The sequence below is a fragment of the Lygodium microphyllum genome, chromosome 5 (assembly GCF_053477565.2).
Source record: "Lygodium microphyllum isolate KBCC chromosome 5, Lygodium_microphyllum_v1.1.10, whole genome shotgun sequence".
In the NCBI taxonomy this organism is placed as follows: Eukaryota; Viridiplantae; Streptophyta; class Polypodiopsida; order Schizaeales; family Lygodiaceae; genus Lygodium; species Lygodium microphyllum.
This window is the reverse complement of record NC_141139.1, coordinates 19,829,819-19,845,390: the sequence shown is the minus strand read 5'-3', so window position 1 is coordinate 19,845,390 and position 15,572 is coordinate 19,829,819.

Genomic DNA, 15,572 nt, shown 5'->3' with positions numbered 1-15,572 from the left:
GAGCAATAAAAGCAAGAGGAGTGTTGGATGCAAGTACCCTATTTAATACTCCCGTTGTATCTCCCTATCATAAAAGCTAGCTAATAAGTAGATTAAATGTAGAGTTTTCTAAATCAAATATATATGCATTATATAGTGCGACTTTTTTCCCCAGCATCCTACATGTACACTCTCGTAGAGATTTGTGTTTGGACTATGTGATTTTTTCCAAGGGCCCAAGTGCACTTACAAATTAGACAACTATCATCATTTTTTAACGAGGGACATAAGTGTGATTGGCCTAGTGGTTTATTGTAGTCTCCCACCACCTAAACTAATGTTCTAAGGCCTTGATATTCTCAATACTGAGATCATTTTGATACCACCATTTCATGGAATGCATTATTCTTTACAAATTTACATATCTCAGATAACCAACACATCTCACATGTCTCGAAATCTTATTTTTGGAGGCTTGAAGGGATAAACTTAGTTGTATGTTTTTGCAAATGTTGCTCCTAGTGAAACAAGCATTATTGTTTCCTTCCTTCAAGAACACTATCTCCACCACAATTGAATATTAATATAATTTCAATCCAATTTGCAACAACTCATAAGCTATAAAGCTCACAAAGTTTGTATGTGGATGCACACATTCACTCATAACATTATTCAAGCATTTCCAAAAGAGGATCTGAATTCCAACATTTTTCTCTTTTGTATAATGTAGTAGTCACCATGATGCCCTTCAAACTATCCAAAAAGTAAAAACATATATAAGATCAAAACCAAATATGTATTTCCATAACAAAAGGACACCAACTATCTTGGATCAAAAACTAATCATAACATTGTTACCCAGCCATCTATTGTGTTAGTAAAAGTCGAAATGCACCTAGGCTTGCAAATATCCCTTTCTTCAAAATGTCACATTTGATTGATGTGATCAACTCGTAAGTGAGGTCCCTTTATGGTCGCCTTAAAGATGAAGCATTTTTTATTTATCATGCCTTGGCTAAGAAAATGACACAACCATCTATTGTGTTGTTAAAATTGAAATGCACCAAAGCTTGCAAATATCCCTTTCTTCAAAATGTCACATTTGATTGATGTGATCAACTCATAAGTGGGGTCCCTTTGTGGTCACCTTAAATTTAATATTTTTTCATTCATCATGCCTTGGCTAAGAAAATATGGATCCCATGGAAAAAATAAAATAAACATTTAAAAAAACTTACTAGATTGTCAAATCCATCCTTTACCACCACAAAAGCCGCTTTCTTTTGTCATAGTAAACAATACTATTGATCTTGTAAAAATATGAAGCTAGTAAAATCAACTCCTCCTATGCTAAGGACCTGGTCACCAACCACTCTACATCATTTCTTACAAAAATCATATGAATCTCCCTTGGACCACTTTGTTGGTTGACCTGAATTACTAACTTAACAAGGGTACTTAATTTATGGTTGCCATTGATGATCTTATTTTCATGTTGTGGGTGTACTTTCCCACATAGAGCATCAAGTACTTCCTTTTTCTATCATGGGTAAAATGTGGTAAGCCTTATAAGCACAAGTTTCAAAGCATCTCACTACATTCTCATAGTACTGGAGTGCTCAAAGTTTACTCTTAAGAAATCCCTTGCACAATATACTATTAAGATGCCCATAGAAATAGATATTGTTGTACTCTTTGTTGTTCACATAATATTGACATGTGACTCTATGGCATTGTGCAAACCCTAAACAATAACTTATTTGAGATTAACATTGGAAAATACATTTTTCATGTTAGGCTTCTTGGAATTTTATCAACATAAACTTTTAATGGTAGCTAGAATACTTTAAGAGGAATTACTTTTTTGGGAGCTCAATGTTCATGGTTATGTAGAAGGTGCATGGCAAACCAGGAACATATCATTTATGTTATTTATTTTAGGATATCTTCAAATATGTTGCTCTTGAGTTTACAATGAAAAATGTTAAGGAAACACATGCATAAAATTGTTGCTATCTTGTTCATATTGTTTTACTATGATACAATGTGTAAGATGCCTATGAAAATCTACCTTGATGGCACAATTTCAGTAGTCCATCAAGAGACAACCTAGGCAAGATGCCATCTAGAACTCCCTTGGAATATCATAGAGTTTGCTACATAGGATTGCTCGATTCCTTTTAGGAGAAGCTCTATCTAGTATCAATCTCATGGGCAATAGTTAGGTCACCTGCTCTACACTTGGTTTAAAGAGAGGATTGGAAATGAGTGGGAGCTAATGCCTCTCTACCCATGAGACAAAGTTTTACCCTGGCCCTCTAAAATGATATGAGGTAAGGCTCTATAGTATTTCCTAAGATGGTCAGCTCTCCTTTAATATCCTAAGTCTAATGCTTTTAAAGGAAAAATCTTGGTTCATCGAGACCACTTGACCATAGGACGGATCTCGGAGATCCACATTCTCACTTACCTTTTATATAATGAAGTATCTTAATTATTTAATTACTTCACGATTAATTTGACATCTAAAGATAACTCCTTTCAGTGGTATGTTAATACAAGGTCGATTTATGTAATTTAGGCACAAATATGAAGACAAGATTAAACAAACTTCCTTTATTCCTAACGAAACTTAAGAAAAAATCTAGAGTAGGAAAGAGAATTAGCAAGTTTGAACTAAGGTTCATATCTCAACTTAATGCAACCAAACTCATTGTGACCAATCAAAAAGAAGTAATGGTCAAGAGTAGGAAATAAATTTAATGAATTTAAATTAAGGTTCATACCTCAACTTAATGCAACCAAACCCATTGTGACCTATCAAAAAGAAGTAATGGTCAAGAGTAGAAAGAGAATTAGCAAAGTGTCTGGGGGTCCTTTGCAACTTGTGGGTTGGATGTTTCTGTTTATGGAGTAGTGAACTTGATGTGTTATCGAGGAGCCACCCTTGATTTTGGATTCTCTCCAATGGTTTTGTATACCTTTAAGCTCCTAAGCCTTCAACTTCTTGATAGACCTTGACCTTTATGTTGTATCACTTGGTCTTTCAACTCATGAGTGTAGTGAAGGAGTCAAATGAATATGCCAATGAAGGGTCCATACTCATATAGCTCTCCCTTATCTTTACTTCATGTTCTCTAACTTTTTCTCCCTCTCTCTTACTCTCTTTTTTCTCTCTATCTCTATCAATCCCTCCCTCTCCCCCCTCTATCTCTCCTTCTATTCCTCTCTCTCTCTCTCTCTCTCTCTCTCTCTCTCTCTCACTCTCTCTCTCTCCCACACACACGCATCTCGTCTCTCTTGATCCTAATTTTTCAACACGACTTGAGAAAAATAGGGAGATGAATCTCTCATGGATTAACTCGAGCTACTTATATAGGCTACACCAAAGCATAGTGATGAGCCCAAGGCAGATAGCACTTGCCTAGTTAAGGCACATTTATGCCTCCTAAAGTTGTTCTGATGCCTAGAGCAAGGGGAGAGGTGTGGGTTTTACACCCAAAGATGATTCTCATCCTTTGATCTCACTTCTTCTTCTTATTTCATTCATCTAGTCTATGTTGAAGGATGTAAGTAACTTAGTGATGGTAATGAAGTATTTAGTGATGATACAATTGATGATGATGATGGGGATGTTTGCTCCACATTGCATAAAAAGTAATTATTTTACATAATCCATTCGATAGAAAATGGTGACTGGAGTTAATCGTGAATATGCATGTTATATAGCTAGTCCATGTCTAAGGTTAATTTTCATTTTCTTTATCCCCCTAGCCTCTAGAGATTCATACACAAGAGCCATGGGGATATTTCAAGAGAGTAGAGATTGAGTAGTCTAGGACTATGCCAAAATGGCTCATCAAAATATTCCCATTACAATAAGTTGGATGTACTCTTGGACATTCATCCTCATTCAAGCTGTCATAGTGTCTCTTACGCATCAAATTGTTATGCATTGGCTATTTTTAGTCTATGTGATGAGTATGAGCTATTGTTTTCTAAAGAGATATAAAATTAAAAAAATTAGATGGATCCTATGCAATTTGAGTGTGATGCTATTGTCAAAAATGATACTTGTGACTAGAAGGCCATTGGAGCCAAAAAAGGTTTACAAGTTGAAGTGCAAATAAGATGGTACTATTGATTGCTATAAATCTAAATTTTTGATAAAGGGTTATGCTCAGTAAAAGGGCATTGATTTTGATGAGACCTTTGTTCCCACTTGCCCTATGATAACTATTCATAGCACATGTGTGCATTAGAGCTCATAATGGTAGAAATGTACATCAATTGGATATTAAACTACATTTTTGAATAGTATTTATACGAAGAAGTGTGTGTTTTTTAGGCTTGTGGTTTTGTATAGAAAGGGAAAGAAAATAAAAATTGCAAATTGAAAAAGGCATTTTATGGTCTAAAGCAAGCACCTCAAGCTTGGTATGAGAAGATGCATTCATACTTGCTTACATGCATGGTTTTTGGAATACTCCATCTAAAAGCACCTTATATGTCAAACGATGGTTTTTAGAGAGTCCAACTAACTACATTGGTGGTTTTTAGCATAGTGAAATCAAAAGTATCTCATATGTTAGACATGAGGGGAGCATGAGGGTAATATAGCTCTAAGAATTATGGTTTATATTACTTCTCATTGGCCCTAATGGGACACATATTGTTAATTTTAAGAATAAGTTGAATTCAACTTTTGAAATATTAGATTTGGGCATATTGCATCATTATTTGGCATTTAGTAGAGTAGCATGATGGAGGTATTGCTTTATGTCAATCAAAGTATATTGAGATAGTATTGCATGGATCTGATCTTGAGGATTGTAAGCCTATTGCTACTTCTATGGAGATAGGTTTGAAGTTGAGTCTTCATGATGCTGAAGATTACTTTGATATTTTTCGCTATCAACAAGCTATTGGATGCTTGATTAGTGTATACATTAAGAAATCCAACATTTATTTTGCAATCTCACAAATGAGAATGTCTATGTCTAGCCTAAGCACTAGGCACATTGGTTGGCAATGCACCAGATCTATCACTACTTGAGTGATACTCAACACCTTGGGATGTTGTAACTTAAGGAGGGATAATTATCACTAGATTTACATGATTTTTTGAATTTTGATTGGTCCAGTTATTATGACACTCACGTATCCACAAGTGTTTTTTACTTTTATTGGGGGTAAAGGTGCATGTGGCTAAGCCACCCATGTATTCACTACACTTATAGTACTTGTACATCTGTACACTATAGGTGGTGATCATCCATCACTGTCACTTTATTCTTTATTCTTTCAATGACTAATGAATAAGAGAAGGAAGGTCATGCATTGTGATTGTTGGAGTTCCCAAATCTTGAGTCTCTCTCTCTTTCTCTCTTACTCCATCCTCCATATCTTGCACATCTCTTGCTTATGTTCACTTGTGCTTCCACTCAGGCTTCTTCCTTGAACTCCTACCAGATCCAACCATTCGAGGACCTTCTCCATCATTCACTTCATTCCAAGAAAAAGCTTTAGCTTGAAGTTTTCCATGGCAATTTAAACCTCTTCTTTCCAATATATGAATCTTGCTCTCACTTCTTCCTTGTTTGTTCCCACCCATTGAGTGTTGCTCTAGGATCCCAAGACACATTGTTTCCCATTGAATGGGACTTAGTACTAATTAGCAACACCAAAACTAGTAGCCTACTAATGTAATCTATGCCTATTTTAAGTCTTTTGGTATTGGCACTACTATAGGCAGTTGACTTCTCTAGCACTTGACCAAGCTTTGGTAACTCTCCCAACATTGTTTGGGACCTATTCAAGAATTCTTTGCAAGTGCATACCTCCTTTGCTCTATAATACAAATAGATCCAATCATTAGTTCATTGTTTAAGCTCCATTGATGCTCACACTACAAGGATATGAGGGTATAGCGATGGCCATTTGCAATGAGAAATAGCGGCGGCGCTATTTGCGTCACTATTAGCATCGCAAATGTGGCACTAATAGTGACGCAAATAGCGACGGTACCCAGACGAAAAAAACACAAGCCGAAACTCGAGCGTGTCATTTCCGCGCATTCACGAAAGAGAGAGCGAAAGGGAGAGCAAGAGGGAGAGCGTTTGAGAGGGAGAAAAAGAAAGAAAGAGAGAAATAGTGAGAAAGAAGGCCTCTCACTGCCACCGCCACCGATGCCGCCGTTTGTGAAGAAGAGAAGGAGATGTACGGAGGGCGAAAAGGAGCCACCAAACCCTTCTTCGAACCTTTACGGTGAGTGTATTGTCCATTATTGCTTTGCTTTTGTGTTCTCTCTCTCTTTTACTTGTTTTTGGTATAATTCATGTGTATTGAGAGAGTGAGAGGAAATGAGAGAGAGGGAGAGCGAGAGGGAGAGGGAGAGGGAGGAAATGGGAGAGAGAGAGGGAGGAAATGGGAGAGGGAGGGAGAGGAAATGAGAGAGGGAGAGAGAGTTTTTTCTCTCTCTTTTACTTGTTTTCGGTATAATTCGTGTGTATTGAGAGAGGGAGAGGAAATGAGAGAGAAAGAGAGGGGGAGGGAGAGGAAGGGAGAGGAAATGAGGTATAATTCGTGTGTATTGAGAGAGGGAGAGGAAATGAGAGAGAAAGAGAGGGAGAGGGAGAGGGAGAGGGAGTGAGAGGAAATGAGAGAGGGAGAGGGGGAGGGGGAGGGAGAGGAAATGAGGTATAATTCATGTGTATTGAGAGAGGGAGAGGAAATGAGAGAGAAAGAGAGAGAGAGGGAGAGGAAATGAGAGAGGGAGAGGAAATGGGAGAGGGAGAAGGAGAGGGAGGGAGAGGGAAACATTAAACATAATAGAGAGAGAGAGAGAGAGAGAGAGAGAGAGAGAGAGAGAGAGGGAGAGGGAGGGAGAGAGAAAGAGAGGGGGAGGGAGAGGAAAAGAGAGAAAAAACATTAAACATAATAGGGGAAGAGAGAAAGAGAGGGAGAGGGTGAGGGACGAAGAAGAAATGATAAAGGGAGAGGAAGAGAGCAAAAGGAAACGAGAGAGGGAGAGAAGAGAGAAAAAAAATGAGAGAAGGAGAGGAGAGAGAAAAAGTTGTTAAACATAATAGGGAAAGAGAGAAAGAGAGGGTGAGGGTGAGGGTGAGGGAGGGAGAGGAAATGAGAGAGGGAGAGGAGAGAGAAAAAGTTGTTAAACATAATAGGGAAAGAGAGAAAGAGACGGTGAGGGTGAGGGTGAGGGAGGGAGAGGAAATGAGAGAGGGAGAGGAGAGAGAAAAAGAGAGAAAAAACATTAAACCTAATAGGGAAAGAGAGAAAGAGAGGGTGAGGGTGAGGGAGGGAGAGGAAATGAGAGAGGGAGAGAAAGAGAGAAAAGGAAATGAGAGAGGGAGGGGAGAGAGAAAAAAATGAGAGAGAGAGAGAGAGAAGAGAGAAAAAACATTAAACCTAATAGGAAAAGAGAGAAAGACGACGAGAGGGTGAGGGAGGGAGAGGAAGAGAGAAAAGGAAATGAGAGAGGGAGAGGAGAGAGAAAAAAATTAAACATAATAGAAAAAGAGAGAAAGAGAGGGAGAGGGTGAGGGAGGGAGAGGAAATGAGAGAGGGAGAGAATGAGAGAAAAAAATGAGAGAAAGAGAGAAAAAAAAAGAGAGAGGGAGAGGAGAGAGAAAAAGAGAGAAAAAACATTAAACTTGATAGGGAAAGAGAGAAAGAGAGTGAGAGGGTGAGGGAGGGAGTGGAAATGAGAGAGGGAGAGAAAGAGAGAAAAGGACATGAGAGAGGGAGAGGAGAGAGAAAAAATGAGAGAGGGAGAGGAGAGAGAAAAAGAGAGGAAAAACATTAAACCTAATAGGGAAAGAGAGAAAGAGAGGGAGAGGGAGAGGGAGGGAGAGGAAATGAGAGAGGGAGAGAAAGAGAGAAAAGGAAATGAGAGAGGGGGAGGAGAGAGAAAAAATGAGAGAGGAAAAGGAGAGAGAAAAAGAGAGAAAAAACATTAAACCTAATAGGGAAAGAGAGAAAGAGAGGGAGAGGGTGAGTAGTAGTAGTAGTTTTTTCTTCATTTCTTGTTTATTGTAGTAGTAGTAGTGGTTGTTGCTTTTTTTTCTTCTTCTTTTCTTGTTTATTATAGTGGTCATAGTCATGGTAGTGGTAGTGGTAGATGTGGTGGTCGTGGTAGTGATAGTGGTAGTGGTAGTGTAGTGGTCATGGTCGTGGTTGTCGTGGTCATGGTCATGGTCGTGGCCATGGTCATGGTCGTGGTCATGGTCATGGTCATAGTCGTAGTCGTGGTCTTCATCGTAGTCGTAGTCGTGATCGTTAAAGAAAATGAGAGAGGGGGAGGAAGAGAAAAAAGAAGAAGGAACGAGAGAGAGGGAATAAACATACAACATAATAAAGAAAGAGAAAAAGAGAGAGATATGGAAGGAGAGGAGATAATGAATGGATAAAAAACAAAGAGAGAATGGAGGCAAGGTCCGGTGCAACACCACGAGATGGAAAACACTCCGACATATATATGTTAATCTATGGGTAGGTGGGTGGAGACTTTATATACGTTGAGAAGGAGAGGAGATAATGAATGGATAAAAAACAAAGAGAGAGTGGTGGCGAGGTCCAGTGCAATTCCACGAGATGGGAAACACTCCGACATATATATATTAATCTATGGGTGGGTGGGTGGAGACTTTATATACATTAATTTTTGCTGAGTTACAAGAGAAGAAATCCCTTCTCAAACAATTTAAGAAAGAAAAAAATAATGATAACAAAAACAAATTGTTTATTGTAACGTAGATAAAATGGAAAACGATGAAGGTCTTGTTGTTCAAGATCGCAAGGTGCATCTTAATCAGTGTGTCCCCATGTCCTTGCTCTCAATGCAAGTTGGAAATTAGACAAAAACATCGATTGTCTATAGAACACATATGATGCTTCGGCGAATTTCAATCTGAGATCATTGATCAGGCGATCTTGGATTTTCAAAAAATTGTTAGAAAAGTTAATATCAATCATGCATCGTCCCAAGGAGGAGTGCACCCTTTGTGGGCAATTAGAAGAGTTCATGGGCGTGCGATGGATGGAGTGCCTGAGCCAATCCACCACTTGGAAGGTACTACCCAATCTATATCGTCAATACTAGAGGAGACAGGTAGCCTTCCAGACCTACCTACAATCTTGGAGCCTGAGATGGAGGCAATGATTGATGCATTGATTCCCATGGATGTCGAGACTTCTGATCCGCTTAGAGAGGAAGCATCCATACCATTATATGATGGGTTCCGAGTATCTCGCTACCTAAAGACACTGCTTGCACTCCTAAGTGTGTAAGAAAAATATACGGGTGGAGCGATGTGAGTGTGGCCGAGTTGTTCAGGTACCTTGTGTCAAATTTGTGAGAGAGAAGGAAGGAGTCTCACTTGTAGCTTTCTTGCTTGCACAATGGGGGAATACACACACAGGTTGAGGCTGAAAACAGTTTTCCTCTTCTTAGTTGTGTAAGCCAAAAAGAACTCTAGTACAAAGAAATAGAAGAACCCTATATATGGGTCTCAAACCAAACTCAATTCACTAAGGTGGCATATTAACTGAGCCATGAACTAGAGTAGATAAGGATAGCTATCAGCTAGCTATTATTCATGGGTGGTGTACCAACCGCATCTGCAGCTAACAAGTCGGTGACATAAATGCACAACGGTCACCCTGACATATCACGAGTGGAGCTCGATATCTCAACACTCCCCCTCGAGCTCAATCCCAATTCCTGCACACCAAGCAGGTCTCTGAACTTGCGCAGCTTCTCTACGCCCAATGCCTTCGTGAATATGTCAGCTACCTGATCCTCTGTGCTGACATAAACTAGATCAATAAGACCTAGTGATGATAATGCACCTCAATGTTCTTTGTTCTAGTATGATAGACTGGGTTATTTGCCAAGTGTATACTACTCATGTTGTCACAATAAATGACAACTGGCCCATCTGTAGGCTGGTGCATATCATAAAGTAGCTTATATAACCAAGCTACCTCACATGCAACCATTGGCTCACCCCTATACTCAGCCTCTGTGCTCGACAAGGCAACTGTAGGCTGTTTCTTACTGCTCCAAGTGACTGCAGCACTCCCAAAAGAGAACACATATCCACTGGTAGATCGTCTATCAGAAATACTACCAGCCCAATCAGCATCAGTGTATCCATGCAATTGTATCTGAACCCCAGTGTCATAAAATAGTCCATACTACAATGTGGACTTTGCATACCTGAGTGTGCGTCTAGCCGCATCCAAATGCGGTTTCCTTGGAGCCTGCATAAACTGACTTACTAATCCAATAGCATAGCTCAAATCTAGCCTGGTAATAGTCATATAAATCAAAATTCCTACTATGTGTCTGTACATAGTAGGGTCTTCGAGAAGCTCACCTGCATCTGCACTCAGCTTCACATTCTGCTCCAAAGGAACTGAAATAGGCTTACAGCCTGTCATCCCATATTTGGACAGCATGTCCAATCCATACTGCCTCTGCAAGAGCCGTATCCCACTTGGTGATCTAATCACCTCAATGCCCAAGAAATAACGCATCTCTCCCAAATCCTTCATCTCAAACTTCTGCTTCAATAGCATTTTCACATGAAGGATATCTTCATCACTATCACCTGTCATAATCAAATCATCAACATAAATGACAAGTAGCATAATACATTTCTCTATTTTTCTCACATAAAGTGAGAAATCTGCCTTGGAAATCTGAAAGCCAATAGTGACAAGGTACTGTCCTATCTTGTCAGACCATGCTCTAGGTGCTTGCTTCAAACCATACAAGGCTTTCTTCAACCTGCAAACAAACTCAGGATGAACAGCATGCATATAACCAGGTGGCTGCTCCATATAGACCTCTTCTTGCAAATCACCATGCAAGAAGGCATTCTTTACATCCATCTGATGTAAAGACCATCCCTTTGATGCAGCCATAGCAATGACTGCTCTTACGATTGCCATCCTTGCAACCGGACTGAATGTTTCTTCATAATCAATGCCATATGTTTGTGCATACCCCTTGACTACTAATCTTGCCTTGTATCTGTTCACATAACCATCTGCATTGTGCTTCACCTTATAAACCCACTTACAACCAATTGCATTCTTATCTTTAGGCAAAGGTACCAATTCCCATGTAGCATTTGCTTCCAAGGCATCCATTTCTTCATCCATGGCTTTCTCTCATTTTTCTTTTCCCATGGCTTGCTCAAAAGAAGTGGGTTCTGGTTCTTGTATCACTTTGACCATATATGCATAGTGAATGGCTGTAAATCCATCATATTTCAACCTATCCAAAGGATACCTAGCTCTGGTAGACCTGCGCAAAGTAGGTTCACTCCAGGTGCTCTCAAAACATCCCTGGTCTTTCTTACTCCAGATGTAACAATAGAAGGAATACCCAACTCATCATCAATGCTTTGTTCTGAGCCACTAGATTCACCATCCATATAAGAGTGACCTACATTCACATCAAACATGGGCTGATCTACCTTCTCTTTTCCTTTTCGTGAAACCTACATACCACTATCTGTATTGTTTTGTGGAGATTCTCCTAATCTCAATCTGCTTGTCCATGGCAAAGAATGTGAACCACTGCTAGAGGACACTCCAGGTCCACTAATATTTTATGACTGCTACTGTGAATTCTGTGCAACATTACCATTTTGTGCATCTACATCATCAATCATATTTACTAGTTTATACCAGCTACTCATCTCATCAAAAACAACATCTCTACTCACTGTAAACTTATGAGTAGAAGGGTTATAGCATCTATACCATTTTTGCTGTGCAGAGAGTAACCAATAAAGATGCACTTCTCAGCTTTTGGATCCAAGTTGGATCTCAACTCATTTGGCACATGAACATAGGCAATGCAATCAAAAATCTTCAAATGAGAAATATCTGGTTTCCTACCAGTATACCTCTCCTCTCGAGTCATCCCATGTATTGATGTAGTGGGAGTCCTGTTCATTATGTAGACTATTGTAGCAACTGCTTCAGCCCAGTCAAAATATGGTAAGTCTTTTTCGTTGAGCATGGCACGAGATACATCTCCAATATGTATGTTTTTCCTTTCTGCAATTTCATTTTGTTGTGGGGTATGACTGCATGAATATTGCTGCTTTATGCCATGCTCCTGCATGAACCTTGCAAACTCATTTGAGAGGTACTCTCCCCCTCCATCTGACCTTAGGCATTTTATTTACAGGCCTGTTTCTTTTTCAACCATAGCTTTAAGAGTTTTGAAATGCCCAAACACTTCACTTTTCTTATTCATAAAATACACCCAAACTTTTCTGCTATAGTCATCAATAAAAGTGACAAAATAATGATAGCTTCCAATAGATGCAGCTTTAGTAGTCCACACGTCAGAGTGGATTAATTCCAATAGCTTCTTACTCTCTTGAACATGTCTAGGAAATGGTTTCCTTGCCTGTTTTCCAAATTGACAGGCTTCACATAACTTATACATTTTTGCAACCTTGAATTTAGGCAATCCTGCAACAATATTTTGGGCCTGCATTGATTTAAGTTGTTGTACATTAACATGACCAATGCATTTATGCCAGATATCAATATCTGCAACTACATTGGTCCCATGTGCAAACAATGCTGCACTCAATTCAGGCATGTCTGCATCCAACGTAAACATTCTGCCCTTCTTCTTTCCTTTTGCTATCAAGCGACTTTTATTTTTCATATCCTCAACAAAGCATCCATGAGAATTAAATCTGCCCTGCAAGCCCTGCTCAACCATTTGACCAATAGAAACCAGGTTCTTGGTGATATTCGGGACATGAAATACATCTGACAGGTATTTCTTTTTCCCATCCTGCATAGATAAAGAAAATTTTCCAATCTGCACAATAGGATGTGCAGTATCATCACTAGTCTCCAAAAATCCTGGTTTTTCCATTTTCCTTGCATCCTGCATCCATTCTACATGACCTGTCATGTGGTTTGATGCACCTGAGTCAACATACCATACATTGTTGCTTTCTTCTGCACTTGTCACAGAATTGGTCATGTGCTGCACCATAAACAAATGCTCATTTCTGTCATCACCCTATCTACTAGAAGATGCATAATTACCTTGTTGCAATTTTCCATTCATGATGTCATTCTGCTTTTTATAGCAGTCTTTAGCCATATGACCCATTTTACCACAGTAGTAGCATTCAACATTGCTGTTTGCATTTTGGCCTCTTTGCCATCCACCACGACCTCTTTGGCTCCCCCTGCCTCTAGAGTTACCACGTCCTCCTCCATTGGACTGGTTTTCTTGAGTTTGCTACATATTCTAATTTCTACCACGGCCTCCAGATCGGCCTCCTTTACCTCTGCCTCTACCTCTTCTAGCATTTGAGTAGAAGACAGCTTCTTTTGAAGTTCCTGCTGAAGAAGATGCACCGCCATTTCTCTGCTCCTCAGAAATTAGAAGGGCAATCAACTCCTCAAAATTAGAAAATCTTTCACGGATGGAAATGGATGTTCGGAACTGTGCATAATCCTTTCCTAGACCATTCAAGGTCACAAAAATTAAATCATCATCTTTCACTGGTGACCCAATGGAAGCAAGTGCATCTGCAATCTTCTTCACCTTCATGTGGTAGTCATTGATACTCATACTTTCTCTTTGCACATTGTGCAACTCTTGCTTGAGCTGCATTTTCCTGGCTTGCGTATTTGTGCTATATATTTTTGACAAAGTATCCCATGCCTCCTTTGGTATACTTGCATCCTGAATATGCACAATCATAGAGTCTGAAATACTAATAGACAGCCAGTCCATAACTTTTCTGGCTCTCTCATGCCATCCTTTAAATGCCTGCATTTGTTGTTGATTGGGAACATCAGGAAGAACTGGTTCGTCTTCGTTTCCTGCAACAAATTTCCAATATCCTTTTCCCATAAGGAAATTCATCATTCTAAACTTCCATGCTTGGAAGTTATTCTTGTCAAGCTTTTCAGTGACAATCTGTGAAAGAGAATCAGACGCCATTACAAAACACTGCAAAAAATTCTGTCACTGCAAAAAACACAGCTTCAGCCTCACAAGGGCAAATCTGCAAAACTGACGAAAGTGGTATTTGACCACACAGTCACTTTCTAGTGACGATTTTGCATCAACAGGCAACAAGGATGATTCTGTAACTCCCAATGTCTCTGCGCACAGGCATACGATGCAATTTCTACGGTAACTTTTCACCGACCTATAGAACAGTGGTCGCACAGCAAAAAACAGGGCCTTTTCTTGAGTGAGTGCGGAAAAATTCCGCCTCCAAAACAGGCCCTGAAATGATCTCAAATAAAAAAAAACAAGGCAACCATGGGCTAAAGCCCTCTCCCACAGCATATACTGCCCTCTTACTACACAGCGAAGGGCGTCTCAGTCTGAGACAATGCACTCTTGCACTTTCCGGCTGTGCTACCTACTACAGAGACTTGCTCCCAAACTCGAAAAATGAAAGCAATGCTGGTCCTCTTACCAAAACACCGCGAACTTGGTTTGCTTTCTTGAGCTCCTTACCACAAACCAGGCTCTGATACCATGTCAAGATTGTGGGAGAGAAGGAAGGAGTCTCACTTGTAGCTTTCTTGCTTGCACAATGGGGGAATACACACATAGGTTGAGGCTGAAAATAGTTTTCCTCTTCTTAGTTGTGTAAGCCAAAAAGAAATCTAGTACAAAGAAATAGAAGAACCCTATATATGGGTCTCAAACCAAACTTAACTAACTAAGGTGGCATACTAACTGAGCCACAAACTAGAGTAGATAAGGATAGCTGTCATCTAGCTATTATTAATGGGTGGTATACCAACCGCATCTGCAGCTAACAAGTTGGTGACATAAATGCACAACGGTCACCTTGGCGTATCACGAGTGAAGCTCGATATCTCAACACCTTGTACATATGCTTCGTTGATTTCTTTTCGGCACTATTATAAAAAACATTTGTGCTTTTTCAAGGTGTTTTATGATTTTTTTAGGTTAGTGAAATATCATATATTACCACCTGCAAATACCATTCCTGAGTCTCGTGATGATGCACGACATGTTTTACGAAAGCTTGGTATGGACTACAACAACATCCATGCATGTATCAACGATTGCATACTGTTTCAAGGAGAATACGAGACTATGGAGACATGTCCAAAGTTGGTGCTCACAGGTATTGACAGGACTTGCAAGGGCAAACCATCCATCAAAAATTTATTAGACACTTTTGGCTTATTCCGCGCATAAACCACATGTTTCATACATCTGGCATGGCGAGCTTAACAACGTGGCATGCGCTGAATAGGTCCACAAGTAGAGTTCAACAAATATCAACAGATTCACGTACATAGAGCCACATTGAGTCTACCTTCCAAGGCTTTGCCCGAGAGTTAAGGAATCTTCGGCTCGATCTTGCAATGGATGGCGTGAACCCATTCGGTCTGCGCTCAACTTCTTACAGTGTGTGGCCTATAGTCCTTGTCAACTACAATATCCCTCCATGGCTTTCTACGAAGAAAGGACATCTCATCCGTAGCTTCTCCATAATGATGTGTAGTGGTTCAAAGTGGTA